At 44.2% G+C, this 16,178-nt stretch overlaps 1 protein-coding gene across 1 annotated transcript in view; it reads right to left on the bottom strand.

Annotated features, from left to right (window-relative positions):
• LOC124615591 (sugar transporter ERD6-like) overlaps positions 1 to 16,178 on the bottom strand; it is a 196,779-nt gene that overhangs the window by 82,337 nt on the left and 98,264 nt on the right. The gene's annotated exons all lie outside the window — the stretch shown is intronic.

Raw genomic sequence — 16,178 nt, 5'->3', positions numbered from 1 at the left:
GAATGTGTCAATAAAGTTTCCCCTTCCTGGGACAATGAATTCACTGTGTTCTTATTTCAATTTCCAGGAGTGTATTTGGTGTTTCGTATATATTTTACAGACGATCGTCCAATACTTTATTGTACACTTATTCGACGTCTTCATCAGTGAATCGAGTTTTGGATATTCCTTTATACGTGTCATCTACAGGACAAGTGAGATCCTGTTTGAATTCATCTGCCCATTTCTTAACCGTTGAAAATGAACGAGCAGATTCCTGAACCTCCACTTTCTGCAGGAGAAGGTACTTTGACGATTAGGGGTCCGAAACGTAGAGTTTTCTAACGGCATGGTATAGCAGCTAACCACTAAACCAGAAACATAAAACGTGACTGCTTCGAAGTTCAGTATGTCGCACATCAAGTTGGAACTTGACTTATTTATTAATCATTATTCATCTTTTCCATCCCAAAAGTTAAATACAGGAAAAATAAGAGACCTTCACGATTTTCAGCGTGGACAGGATTAGTTAGATGAAGAGCCAAAGAAACTGGTTCACCTACCGCAACACGAGGTTGCATGGACTCGACTGATGTCTGAATATTATTATACGCTACTATACGCTACAGGGCCAAAGAAATTGGTACCTGCCTAACATCGTGTAGGGCCCCCGCGAGCACGCAGAAGTAGCGCAACGCGACGTGGCATGAACCCAGGTGATATCTGAAGTAGTGCTGGGGGGGAACTGACGCAATGAATCCTGCGGGGCTGTCCATAAATCCGTAAGAGTACGTGGCGACGGAGCTCACTTCTGAACAGCACGTTGCAAGGCATCCCAGACATGCTCAATAACGTTCGTGTCTGGGGAGTCCTGTGGCAAGTGGAAGTGTTTAAACTCAGAAGAGTGTTCCTGGAGCCACTATGTAGCAATTCTGGACGTGTCGAGTGTCGCATTGTCCAGCTGAAATTGCGGAAGTCCGTCTGAATGCACAATGGACATGAATGGATGCAAGTGATCAGACAGTATGCTTACGTACGTGTCAGGTGTCAGAGTCGTATCTAGATCTATCAGGGGTCCTATATCACTCCAATTGTACACGTTCCACACCATTACAGAGCCTTCTTTTGACATGTAGGATCCATGGATTCCTGAGGTAGTATCCTCATCTGTACACGGCCATCCGCTCGAGACAATTTGAAACGAGACTCTTCCGACCAGGCAATATGTTTCCAGCCATCAACAGTCAATGTCGGTATTGACAGGACCAGGCGAGGCGTAAAGTTTTGTATCGTACGCAGGTGGGCCTTCGGCTCCGAAAGCACATGTCAATGATGGTTCGTTGAATGGTTCGCAGGCTGACCCTTGTTGAAGCATTGAAATCTGCAGCAATTTGCGGAAAGGTTGCACTTCCGTCACGTTGGCTGATTCTCTTCAGTCGTCGTTGGTCCCGTTTCTGCAGGATGTTTTTTCGGCCGCAGCGATGTCAGAGATTTTATGTTTTACCGGATTCCTGATATTCACGGTACACTTGTGAAATGGTCGTACGGGAAAATCGCCACTTCATCGCTTCCTCGGAGACGCCGTGTCCCAGCGCTTCGCCGACTATAACACAATGTTCAAACTCACTTAAATCTTGATAACCAGCCATTGTAGCTGCAGTGACCGATCTAACAACTACACCAGATACTTGTTGTCTTATAGGCGTTGCCGATCGCAGCACCGTATTCTGCCTGTTTACATATCTCTGTATTTGAATAGGTACGCTAATACCAGTTTCTTTTGTGTTTCAGTGAATACCGAAGAGTGATAGTGTGTGAGATGCAGAGAGGAATACCCTATCTGATCGAAGTAAACGGGCTCCTATTAGTAGACGTTAATATAGCGTTTTCCCACCCTTCGCCCTTGTGATGGTTTGGACTTTGCCACTGGACTTGCATTCGGGAGGATGACGGTTTAAAATCCGTGTCCAGCCATCTCGATTAAGGTTTTTCCTGACTTCAGTAAACCATTCAAGGCGAATGCCGAGATGTTTCCTCTGAAAGGGCACGACAGCCCTCCTTCCCCATTCTGATCGTGTACACCATCTCTGAAGACTCGATGTCGACGGGACGTTAAACCCTGATCTCCCTTCCTTCCTTCGAACTCTGCTGGGGATACTTTCAATTTGGTGTCTGATTGTCTGTGGGAGAATGGCAGCACATACTACCTCTACAGGCCGAAAGTAGGGGTTTTATTATTTATTTATCGTATGGCATTTAAGTAGATTTCAGTATTGTATCACGTTATTCTACATTACATAACGCTACATATATTCACAGAAAAACATCTAGTCCTTGTATATATCCAGTGAAGTTTTGGGATGCCATGAGGAATTCTTTGAAGTCCCCACTGAACGTTCTGGCACTGAATTCTTCTCTGATGTGTTGGATGGTCTGCTTACGCGCGTCGCAGCCACATGCTGGCGAAGACAGCAGTCCACATTTGAAGAGTGAGTCAGCACATCTTCCATGCCCAGTTCTTAGTAGGATCAGAGTTGGCCAGATCTTGCAGGGCTGATCAAACCCAAGAACTGCCTCAGTAATACAAGGCATTAGGTGGCAAGTTGTTGGGGCATTTTGGAGCCATTCTCTTCTCCAAGAGTTGACGTCAGCCCCAGTGAGGCTGTCGAGAGCAAGAGGAGGATGTCTTGAACGAAGCCTCTTGAAACGCAGATCAGGTATATCGATATGTACCGCTAGTTCGCGGTTTGCTCCGATCTTGTTGTATTCCCTGACCAAGGCTGCTTCTCGTCGCATTTTTGGGGGTGGTATATGACTCAGGACAGGTAGCCATATGTTAGGTGTAGCCCTTACGGTTCCCGAAATAACTCGCATGGTGTCGTTAAGATCAACATCGATTTTCTTCATATGGCTACTGTTTAGCCATACTGGTTCACAGTACTCCACCGCAGAGTATACCAGGTTCAGTGCAGACGTTCGCAGAGTTGTTGCCCTTGATCCCCCGGTGGTTCCGCAGAGTTCATGGATGAGGTTGTTTCTTGTTCTCACCTTGGCAGCTGTTTATGTAAGGTGTGATTTAAATGACAAGGTTCTGTTTGACGTGACCTCTAGGTACCTTGGCTCCTTGTTGTGGCTGAGACGTGTGTCGTCAAAGTATACTTCTAGAGCTCTGTCGGCTTCTCTGTTATTGAGATGGAAGCAAGTTACTTCTGTCTTCGTGGCATTAGGCCTAAGTCTCCATCTACGTAAGTATGCTGCCAGGGAAGAAAGATCAGATGTTAGGATTTCTTCCATTGTATCAATATCGGTGTGCCTTGTTGCAATGGCCCAGTCATCAGCGTAACCAAATTTCGTACAAGCTGTTTCTGGCATGTCAGCAATGTACAGGCTGAAAAGCAGTGGGGCTAATTCCGAGCCTTGAGGTAACCCATTTTGAAGGAATTTCTGGCTGCTGACTTTGTTTCCCACGATGACGTATAATCCTCTGTTACTAATCATGTTACCAATATACTTTGTCACTTTTTGACAGGAAATTATTTTCATCAGTTTATAGAGTAGGCCTTATCTCCAGACGGTATCATAGGTTGCTGACAATTTTTTTTTTAAATTTCTTTTGGAATTCCACTTCAACGGGTGTTGTAAGGGCCAGGACGGTCTGCTTAGCTTCGGTTGGGACGAAAGTCGGCTTGTTCTACTGGGGTGGCTGTGAGTATTGTCTGACCGATCCTGTTAAGTAGTACACGTTCCAGAAGCTTGTAAACCACGCTACGTAGTGCCATGGGCCGGTAGTTTTGCGGAAGATTTCCCGGTTTACCTGGCTTTAGGAGGGCTATTATCTTAGCACGTTTAAATTCTTAGGGTATGTTTCCTGTCTGCACTAGTTATGTGAAGAACTTCGCTAACCATATTTTCGTATATTTTCCAGGCTTGACATGGAAGTTTGGGAGGACGTCATCTGAGCCAGGGGCTTTTCCTGGTTTTGTGTCCTTTATTGCTGCCGAGATCTCTTCGGGGGTGATGTCGCATGAATATTTAGTGTCAACACTGGCTGTTGCTTTTAGCTTTCTAAGTTCACGTTTAATGCGTATTGTTGTTTCTCGGTGGTTTACCGCTTTAGACGTTTTAACAATGTGCAAACCAACGTTGTTAGCTGTTGTGGTTTTTTTTTCTCGAGTGATACGGCTGGCCCCTCCTGGTTTTCGAAGCAGGGACCATGCTTTTCTGCTGGAGACTTTAATAGAGTCCATAGCATGAGTAGTTTCCATTCACTTCTGTCGTCGTGCAGTATCAAGGCTGTGTATGAGTTCATCTGATATTTCTCTGTCACTTTGGCAGTCATTATACAGTTCCACACATTTCTCGTTCCAGCCTGGAATGTATTCTTTGCAGTATCCTCTAGGTATGTGCTTTTTTGCTGTACTGATGACTGCTCGCACAAATCTTTTATAGCTATCAGCATATGGAAGGATCCGTCCCAGGCATTTATCTAGGTGTTCAGAGTAAGCTTTCCAATCCATTTTTTGCACGATCCATCTGGGTCGAGGAGTCGAGGATATCAATGGAATACTTGTGCCGGTTTCTTCTAGGACTGAACGGTGTTGACTATGAGGGAAACCTGGCAAAACATTTCGGCTTGTGTCGACCAGCTGGTGATTTTCATCAGCTGTGACAAAGCACAAGTCTAGGTCATACTCTCGTTTCCAAGCTGCTGATCTCAATTAACCGCGATCTTTAGCATCCAAAATGAGGTAGATGTTGTTTTCTTCTGCCCAGTTTGCTAAGGCTTCACCACTTGTACCAGTTGTTCTGCATCGCAGTTGCGTGTGGTGGCTGTTAATCTCCTACAAAGACCGCGGGATGGCGGTGTGATTGGAGAACATCTGCTGGCCAAGCGGATCCTGGTGGGTTGTAAATGTTACTTATGACCTGTGCACCTATTCTGATTATCACAGAGTGGATATTGTCATTTGTGGTAGTGTATAGCAGGTGAGCGTTCTCTACTTTATTTTTAACGTATGTAGGCATGGTGGTATGTTGCGCCAATGATATCGTATCCTGGTAGTCTTCCTCTGGAGTGTAGTTGATCTTCGTTATCTGTGTGGGTTTCCTGTAGGGCAACCACGTCAATATTGTGCTTAGTCAATAACTTTTCAGGAATTTGGCATGTGGTTTTACTAGTGCCCTCAATATTCAGTTGCCATATTTTAATACTTGTTCCAAGTTTCCTAGATGTTTGTCCCTGAGAAGCGCTTTAGATGTGATTATGAGTCATTTCCTCTCGATTATGTACTTCTCGAATAGCCAGAAGATGTAGAAAGATTGTCCGGCCGCCAGTTTTGTTTCCTTCTTAGCACCACCCAGGGGTCACGTGTGGGGCAATTTTCGGGTTTACACCCACGCACGTGGAGCAGCATCAACCCCCAGTGGAGGGATAGTGATTTTGGACGCTGGGGTACGGAGCGAAGTCGTCGTTGTAACCCGTCCCAAAGGCTTTCCATGAGTTTCGGTGGGGCTTTGTGCAGGCCAGGCCTTTTCAGGAATGTTAACTGTGCGCAAACCATTGGCTCACAGCTGCTGCTTTACGATAGGGAGCATTGTCATGCTGAAACAAACAATCGTCGTTTACAAACTGTTCACCTGCTGCACGCAGTACACAGAGCTGTAAACTGTTTTAATACTCTTCAGCATTTAGCTTCTTCTCAAGGGCGGTAAGGGGACCACTCACCACGCCCTAATAAAGAAAAAGACCACAAAACCGTCATATTAATATCTATACTTAACTGTTGGCACTACACATACTGGCAGGGTAACGTTCTCCAGGCATTCGTCAAACCCAAACACTTCCACTGGATTGCCATAGGGTATAACGTGATTCATCACTCCAAATCGCTCGTTTCCAGACATCCATTGTCCAATGGCGCGGTACTTATATCACATGAAGCGTCCCTTAGCACTGTCTATGGAAATGTGTGGCTTATGAGGAGCTGTTCGACCACTCTACCCCTTTCTTTTTAACTCCGTACATATAGTCAATGTGCTAGCTGGGCTGCTGTTAGCGCTTTGGAACTCACCAGCGGTTCCTTCCGCTGATTTCACACTCGACGTCAGTATGTGAGGTCTTCCTGGTCTTGGCTGAGCTGTGGTTGTTCCTTCTCGTTTGCGCCTCATAGTCGCACCTCCAACAGTCGACTTGGGCAGCTTTAGAAGGGCTGAAATGTCCCTGTGGGATTTGTTACTCACGTGGCACGCAATGAGTAGCTCACGTTCGAAGCCATTCAGCTCTCCTGGGCGACCCACTCTGACTTCAAAATCATCTCTTTTATACACTCCAAATCCAAAGAGATTCTGATCGTATGTGAAGTATTCTAGCGGGAAGATACGACCAATGACTTCTCTTCGCGATAGAAATGGAAATACTGTCGACGACAGTGTTACCATAGCAGAGTTACTAAACACAGCCTTCCGAAATATCTTCTCCAAAGAAGACTAAGTAAATATTCCAGAATTCTAATCAAGAGCAGCTGCCAGTGTGAGTAACTTATAAGTAGATAGTAACTGAGAAGCAACTTAAATCAATAAAAGCAAGTCTTCCGGCCCAGACTGTATAACAATTAAGATTCCTTTCAGAGTAAGCTGATGCAATAGCTCCATACTTAAACAATCATATACAACTGCTCGTTCGACGAAAGATCTGTACCCAAAGACTGGCAAGGTGCACAACTCACACCAATATTCAAGAAAGGTAGTAGGAGTAATCCACTAAATTACAGCCCCATATCATTAACGTCGATACGCAGCAGGATTTTGGAGCATGTACGTTCGAATGTGTGTGAAATCTTACGGGACTTAACTGCTAAGGTCGTCAGTCCCTAAGCTTACACACTACTTAACCTCAATTATCCTAAGGACAAACACACACACCCATGCCCGAGGGAGGACTCGAACCTCCGCCGGGACCAGCCGTACAGTCTATGACTGCAGCGCCTGAGACCGCTCGGCTAATCCCGCGCGGCTTTGCAGCATGTATTGTGTTCGAATATTATGAATTACCTCGAAGAGAATGGTCTATTGACACAAACTCAACATGGATTTAGAAAAACATCGTTCTTGTACAGCACGACTGTAGTCCGATCCAGGAACGACGGCAGTTCGCGCTTGTCCAGGCACAGACGGGGATTGCATTGTTGACGGACGATTCCAAACGACAGTTGTGGTACTTGCATGCGCGTGCTTTCCGCTTGAAGAAAGCGTATGTCCCGCAAATTATGTCTCTCGCTTGCTTGTGCATAATTTATCACTTACCACCACCGTCAGCGATGCCAATCGCAACAAATGGAATAGAAACTCACTAAACAACTTACTACTACCACGTTTAATGTTCGCATTAGCTACGGCATTAACAGCAGAGCGCTCACAATACTACTGATCGTTCACTGGCTTTCGGAGAATGGGCGACGTAAGTGCGCAGGACAAGCGTAAATTCGACCGCCATCGTCCATGACTCCATCTATAACTGTTTACACACACAATGTGTTGAATGCTATAGACAAGAGATTTCAAATTTATTCCGTGTTTCTAGGTTTCCAGAAGGTTTTTGACACTGTACCACAGAAGCAGCTTGTAGTGAAAGTGTATGCTTATGGACTATCATCTCAATTATTTGACTGGATTTGTGATTTCCTGTAGAGAGGTCACAGTTCGTAGTAACTGACAGGATGTCATCGAGTAAAACGGAAGTGATATGTGGCGTTCCCCAAAGTAGTGTTATAGGCTCCCTGCTGTTTCTTATCTATATAAACGATTTGGGAGGCAATCTGAGCAGCCGTCTTAGGTTTTTTGCAGCTGTCGATTGTCGTCTAGTAAAGTCAACAGCAGACAAAACAATTTGCAAAACAATGGTGCTGGTGGTAAGACCCTATGGGGCCAAAATGATGAGGTCATCGGTCCCTAGGTTTACACACTACTTAATCTAACTTAAACTAACTTACGCTAAGGACAACACACACACCCATGCCTGAGGGAGGACTCGAACCTCCGACACCGGGGCCCCCGCCTCAGACCGTGCGGCTACCCCACGCGGCTTTGCAAAACGATTTAGATAAGATATCTATATGGTGCAAAAATATGGCAATTGACGCTAAATAACGGAAAGTGTGAGGTCATCCACGTGAGTGCTAAAAGGAATCCGTTAAACTTAGGTTACACAATAAATCAGTAAATTGAACTAAACACCTAGGAATTACAATTACGAACAACTGAAATTGAAATGAAGACACAGAAAATGTTGTGGGGAAGCCAAACCGAAGACTGCGTTTAACGAACAGGACACTTGTAACAGATCTAATAAAGAGACTACCTACAGTACGCTTGTTTGTCCTCCTTTGGACTACTGCTGCGAGGTGTGGTATCCTTACTAGATAGAATTAACGGAGTACATGAAGAACGTTCAGAGAAGGACAGAACGTTTTGTATTATCGTGAAGTAGGGGAGACAGTGTCACTGGCATGATACAGAATTTGGAATTGACATCATTAAAAGAAAGGCGTTTTTCGTTGCGGCAGAATCTTCTCACGAAATTTCAATCACCAACTTTCTTCTCCGAATGCGAAAATATTTTGTTGATGCCGACCTACATATGCACAAAAGATCTTCGTAATAAAATAAGGGAAATCAGAGCTCGCACGGAAAGCTTCCTCTCGCTGTTTGAGATTGGAGAATTACTGTGAGGGTGATTCGATGAACGCCCTGCCAGGCACTTGAAGTGTGATCTGCAGATTACCCACGTAGATACAGAGGTGGATGGATCTGCTCTGCAGTAGTGATCCGGCTCTACCGGCAATATTCTGCAATATCACTCAGCTAATGCATTGTTTTTACTCGCAATGCGCGGGGCACGAAGTCTCTGCATCTGCCCTGCAGGCTTGCTCAGGCTTGCTCAGGCTCCACTCCCTCGCACCAAAAGACCTCCAGGCGCCAATCTCTCGCTTCTAGAAGTATGGGGCATCTCCGTCAGCGATGCTCCTGTGCTGTAGCCAAAGAGAGTGAGGGTAGATTGGATCCTTCGAGTATAGGGTCAACATCTTTACCCTTACAAATTTACGCTTTGAACTTGTCTGGGTTTGTTGCTGAAACTGATATGACGGATGACAGTATCCCAGTGGTGCACTAATTAGGTATAAATATTTGGAGGCTTAGGCTAAGGAACTCGTGTGAATGCTCCGTTCCGCTCTTCTGCCCACGTGCGAGCCAATAGTACTGGACGGATCAATCAACCAATGACATTACTTGGATGCGGTATGGAGGGGCGCTTGGTCTCTACGCCGCTTTGCCGGCTGTTGTCGGGTTAGCTGACCTGGATCCACAGGGCATAGAAGTAAGGCTGCGGTCACGGTGGCTCCGACATCGGTGGATTCCGCCGACGACCGACATCGGCCGAAGGAGGCTGATCTGTTGAAATTACTACGTGCGCAGTTATAATATAGCCGATTTTATCTCCCGAATGTACAGATTTTGGACGACAATCGGTGAAATTCAAATCAGTTTGTTTTCTTCGGTCAAATCGACCGTCATTCTCGCACACGAAATATGGAGCGCGAGAAAGAGTGAGTTTGTGACATCCTGAGGATGAAAATACGATAATCGGGATATAGTACTGAATCTATGGACTGAAATCGCAGGTTTATTCGAAACCTCAAATAGGCAAAATATTTGTTGGGAATTTTAGGCATAGATTGTAATCTCAGAAGTGAATTTGTTCAAGTGAGAAGGATGGCTTGTCTTATACGTTTATAGCTACTTACTGGATCTTTTTTGTGGTAGGCTGTCATTAGCTGTCTACAAATTATCATTACTGCCTACTGGCGTTTTGTGCCAGTAAAGTAGTGATTCTGTTAATATGAAGTGGTTTGCAAATTTGGTGTACGGTATGTATTCCCACTTTTAAGTGCTTTAGGTTACCAGAGTATCTTGTGCTACACTTTATGCTTATCTTCCACTCGTTTACTAAATGACAGTCACTGAAGGTGACTCTTCAAAGTCACCACGAATTATCTCGAGTATGTAACAGAACGTTTCTCCCGTCATCTCATATATTCGTAAAACTTGTCTGGTTATTCCTATAACTGAGGGCAGACTGTATAGTACGCGCCACGTTCTTTACGAGACAGGAAAGCTCATTCATATGCATTCGGCGTCTCTTTAATAGAAGAAGCCGCCGTGCAGCACTCGTATGCGGAAAAATAATATTTTCTTACCGAATAGTTTCCTCAAAATCGAACGGGAAAGACTGCATAGTGGAGACCATACAGGAATGCCAAAACACTGGTTTTTGTTTTTTTACGCGAAAAGTAAAACTTTTGCTGAAAAACGCACTACAGAAATTGATGTACCTTTATGTAATCTAAGCAAAACAATTTTTTTAAGGCAAATCGGATGACTCGAAATTTCACTCCCCATGTGTCGTGCGATATGTGTCCCTCGGAGCGACGAGCACTTCAGTGGGTGTGGGTACCCAGAGGGAGGGGGAAGGTTGACACACCGTGCGCCGCCCGAAGGCCACTCTTGTTTACTTCTGCGCTCAATGCCTGGGACCACTGCTACTGCATTGGCTAGACAATGCAGGGTGGACACCATCCCAGTGCTTCCACTAAGGAAAAATTCCTGGCAGTACTGAGAATCAGACCTAAGACCTGTGCATGAGAGCCATCTACATTGGTCACTCGGCTACGGAGGCGGACAATGTAATACATGTATGCACTACTTTATATTATGCAGGGCAAACACAGCCGAAATATTCCATGATTTGAATAGGCAAGACCGCTGCAACTGTTAGAATTCTTTGTTGAAGAACACGACCGGTTTCCCCATGCTATCTATTATGGAGGTAAAGTGTGACACTATTGACAAATGTTTCTCTTTTAATGTTACAAATGCGGCATTTTGTTAAGTATTTTCTTAATTTTTATAATTTATTTTAATAGCTACTACTACTACTACTAGCTATTATTTCTTACTTTTACATTTTTACTACATTTCATCATAGATTCTCGCATATTCGTGAGTCAGAAATTTTAGATACGTGGATATAAAAGTTGGGAATAGCTTTATCCGGTTTAAATAGAACCTTTAATTTTTTGACTGTAAGTGGACACAGACCTTATCGATTTTATTTGTCCGCTTCTTGGCATGGCTAAGTTTCTGATAAGTTCTTCTGCCCCTTTGTACACGGTGATGCACCTGAAGATGCAAATTTAATTTGTGATACCGGTCGTGTTCTCCAGTATATAAATGACCTAGTAGATAGTATCGGAAGCTCCATGCGGCTTTTCGCGGATGATTCTGTAGTATACAGAGAAGTTGCAGCATTAGAAAATTGCAGCGAAATGCACGAAGATCTGCAGCGGATAGGCACTTGTTGCAGGGAGTGGCAACTGACCCTTAACATAGACAAATGTAATGTATTGCGAATACATAGAAAGAAGGATCCTTTATTGTATGATTATATGATAGCGGAACAAACACTGGTAGCAGTTACTTCTGTAAAATATCTGGGAGTATGCGTGCGGAACGATTTGAAGTGGAATGATCATATAAAATTAATTGTTGGTAAGGCGGGTACCAGGTTGAGATTCATTGGGAGAGTCCTTAGAAAATGTAGTCAATCAACAAAGGAGGTGGCTTACAAAACACTCGTTCGACCTATACTTGAGTATTGCTCATCAGTGTGGGATCCGTACCAGATCGGGTTGACGGAGGAGATAGTGAAGATCCAAAGAAGAGCGGCGCGTTTCGTCACAGGGTTATTTGGTAAGCGTGATAGCGTTACGGAGATGGTTAGCAAACTCAAGTGGCAGACTCTGCAAGAGAGGCGCTCTGCATCGCGGTGTAGCTTGCTGTCCAGGTTTCTAGAGGTTTCTGGATGAGGTTATCGAATATATTGCTTCCCCCTACTTATACCTCCCGAGGAGATCACGAGTGTAAAACTAGAGAGATTCGAGCGCGAACGGAGGCTTTCCGGCAATCGTTCTTCCCGCGAACCATACGCGACTGGAACAGGAAACGGAGGTAATGACAGTGACACGTAAAGTGCCCTCCGCCACACACCGTTGGGTGGCTTGCGGAGTATAAATGTAGATGTAGATGTAGATGTAAAGGATTCTAACAGTCGCAGCAGTCTTTTTTTCCAAATCACACATTGGTGCGTTTTAGATGTATTGTTACAGTAAAGAATATTTTATATGTTGGTTATTTCTTATAAAATCACCAAAAGTAGATTTCTGATAATATTTGAACATACATGGAAAATAAGTCATATTCTTTATGAAAGAAATGAGGTTTAATGTTCATGCAACAACCAGTTCTGAAATAACGGAACACTTCACATTCACCCTTTGTTTCGCAAAGATGCTTTGCAACTTCCTCCCTGTCATGACATTCTCCAGCTGACGCAAAGATCCGATGCTAGAACTTAGGGTCATTGCGATTTTTCCATTCTCTTAGAACAAATGGTGAATGCTTTTATATCGTTTATCGTCAATGAAATACGATTCCTAAAAGTAGAATACTTCTGATCAGGATGCCTGCTTTGTGGGAAGTACGGTAGAGAAGTGACACTGTGTCAGTAAATAATAAATGCAAAATAATAGTGTTGCAAAAACTTATATAGTAAAAGTAAACAGTAATAAAATTAACTAAACATCTTAACTTTAGCTCTTTATACATAGAAACAAATACGTCTATAAAGAAGCAAAGGCTCAAAATTGAGCGCCCCAGAACCGGCTTTTGGTAAGATGTGACATATGGTCTACTTGGCTAGAGCTTATGAGATGATGGAAATGTCCGTATCTGAATTATACAGCTCAGAGGAGTTGTCGGAGTTTGCGTTTAACTTACGAGTTTCAGGCGGCAAAATGACGAGTGACTGTCACTGTACGGTGGTTATTCGAAGGTCTACAGATATATTTCAGTACAGGGGTCACGGAAATGTTGGCGGTGAAAAGTAGAAATCCGGTCTGACAGAATGTAATCAATGGTGAGCTTCGTGTTGTTCAGCCGAACTGCTGTAGTACAAAATATTGAAAAAACTCGGCTGAACACTCGGAAGCTCACCATTAAAAGCGAAAATGTAGTGACCTGAATTTGAACACATAAGTTAAAGTTGATATGTGAAATGAACGTTGGGGGTGGAATTCGATTACTATCAGTTTTCTGGCGCAGGTGGCCGAGGATAACAACCAAAAATAACCTACGCTACTCGCAGTTGTGAACCATGACCTTCTCTGTTGAGACAAGCGTATGGTACCGATATTCGATCTACAATTTCCAGGTTATGTCGGTTAGTGGATAATCATCAAAGTACTTAAGACACGGAAACACGCTACACTCACGCGACCAGCAAACTTTGAAATGTATTAATCAGTAAAACTGTCTGCGTCAACGTGATTCAAGGAAATTCGTGACACGGGAAGTAGTATTGCTTTTGTGCCAAGCAAATCCCGATTATTTACCTTTAATCAGGCCGAAGAGAGGCAAAGACAGTCGCAGAAGTTGTGCCACGTAAGTTGTTCTCTAACGGTAGAATGGCTCGAGACACGCTCTAACGGCAAGAGATATTCATCGGAAGTTTCAGTTGCTTCACGCAAGAGATAGGATCCGCCCATGGAATGCAGAATTAATAACACGCAACGGTGCAAGCGGCCGCCTGTTGCCGACCTCGGGAACGCGATACCGGAAGGTATTTCGGGCAACGGAAAGTACTCGCTGGCGCTCATCGATCCGCCTTGTTGAAATAGACGGCGAAGCTTGACAGCAGACTCTGTCGTTCTTCATTCTTAAATTAGAAATAGAAACCGAATTTCTCCTGCCAACAAGTTTTATGTATTAAAAATGAGTGTGTCACGTTAGTGATACCACGCAAGTATGATTTATAAAGCGAGGCTTGGAGGCAGCGAGGCTAGCTGACAGGTTGGAATTGCCAATGTACAGTAGTCGATTCCAATGGCTGTTGTTGTCATTTTGTGACTAGGCTTTTTGCATCCCAGTGTCCTGGATTAAATTCCAAATCTCTTCTGAGTGTCAAAAAATTGAGGGAATGCGATATTGTTGACGATGATCCCTTCGTCGTGTGGGGACAACTTCGACGTCCGCCTTGGTGCTATTCGAGAAGAGCAGGCTCTATGCAGGTATTTACCCTCTCCCATTTCATATTAAATAACATGTTCAAGTAAGATTGTCTGGGTAAGGAGGTGTTTCTGACGTCAGAGGAAGACGAATGTTCAAATGTGTGTGAAATCTTATGGGACTTAACTGCTAAGGTCATCAGTCCCTAAGCTTACACACTACTTAGCCTAAATCATAGGATAGAGGAAGACGATGGCGTACCACTACTATTATAGCACTTGAAACCTTTGGGTATTACATCATACCAAAACTTTGAGTTGTTGCGGTACTCTGTAACTCACAAACATTTGCGATTCAGTATTGCACGCCACCCCATAGACCTAGACAGCGTCATTAGCTGCAAAGAGCCAAAACATGAAAACTACCAATCCTGCTGGAGGAACGTACACAGCTGAGCATTATAGCAGAGATTGAAGATACCACTCCTGTTGTGGCGTCCTTTTAATTTTTCAGTACTTAAACACGACCAGTTTCAGGCTCTTACATGCGCATCAGCTTTGTGACATGACCCCGCCGCTCGGGGTCATAGCGCAAAATTATAATACCTGATGATGGGCATGTAAGAGCTCGAAACTGGTCGTGTTTAAGTACTGAAAAATAAAAAGAACCTTACAATTGTAGCGGTATTTTCAACCTCTGCCAAAATATGAAAATGTTTAGGGTTCTTTCGGATAGATTTTCTTAAATAGAAAGGCGATGCAGTAACATACTTTAACCACAGCAAAGTACAATAATGAAGACAAGAAACAGTTGGATTTAATGTCCCATCAACGTGATTATTACAGAGCAAGCTTGCGCTCGCACTGCGAAAAGACCAGGATTGAAATCGGCCATATCGTTTTAGATGGGACCATACTAACATTTGCTCTAAATTTACCGAGCGAGGTGGCGCAGTGGTTAGCACACTGGACTCGCATTCGAGAGGACGACGGTTCAATCCCGCGTCCGGCCATCCTGACTTAGGTTCTCCATGATTTCCCTAAATCACTTCAGGCAAATGCCGCGATGGTTCCTTTGAAACGGCACGGCCGACTTCCTTCCCCATCCTTCCCGAATCCGATGAGACCGATGACCTCGCACTTTGGTCTCTTCCCCCCAAACAACCCAACCCAATCCCACAGTCCTCTACATTTGGATAGTGACCGGGGCTTCGAACTGCCGACCGCCCAAATGTGATCTAAGTGTCTTTAGCTAGTGCGCCACCCGCTTTGTAGAACCTTCGGGTGTGCTTAAATACTTCTGCAGCCAAAGTCGCACACTCACGCCTCTGCAGTGGCTCGCGACTCTGAGGTAAAACGGTTCGAGTCACGGTAGTGGATGAAATTTTCTCTACCAGTATTTGGTCGGCAAGAGGAGGAGACGTGGCGGCGTACAGTTCCTGAACATCAGGCTTTCCACCAATGTCTGAGCTCGGCGGTTCCCTTGGTGCTATTCGGGAGGAGTATGGTATGTGCTGGCATAGGGTTTCGTCCTCTCCCTTCCCTCAATATCATCATCACAGAACACAAACTTAACACTATACTATACGCGCATCCATTACACTCACCTTCATCCCAATATAAATACGACGCAACTCTCACATATCCGCAAGGTAAGTGTAGCGGGACTTTGAATTTCGCCGCGCTACACTCGTTCCCTCAGATAAAAATTATACCGTCGCAGCGGTATGAGCGCTCGACGGCAGAGAAAATACTAAAATTGTAAATTTTTTTGTTTTTCTACCCGTTTCTCTATTTGTCTCTCGAGAGCGGAAGCTTAATGCAGACGTGATCTCATGCTGACGTAAAAAACTTAATAGCTAGTCTTGATCTGATTTTAATGTGTAGACATATTTAGGAAGTTGTTATGAAATTTGGAGGAGGGAAGCAACGTAAAATAAATTGCATTTAATATCAAGACGGTTTTGTGTACATTAGAAATTCCTGGACAATGGAACTTATTGCAAGATTTCGGAGCAGACTTTTCACGCAGAAATGAAGTAGGAGATTTTTGAAGACCTGGACGCCGCACGAAACAAGAAG

Source organism: Schistocerca americana, chromosome 5, assembly GCF_021461395.2.
Source record: "Schistocerca americana isolate TAMUIC-IGC-003095 chromosome 5, iqSchAmer2.1, whole genome shotgun sequence".
Lineage (NCBI taxonomy): Eukaryota > Metazoa > Arthropoda > Insecta > Orthoptera > Acrididae > Schistocerca > Schistocerca americana.
Note: the sequence above shows the minus strand (reverse complement) of the source record. Positions and strands in the feature narration are given on the sequence as shown.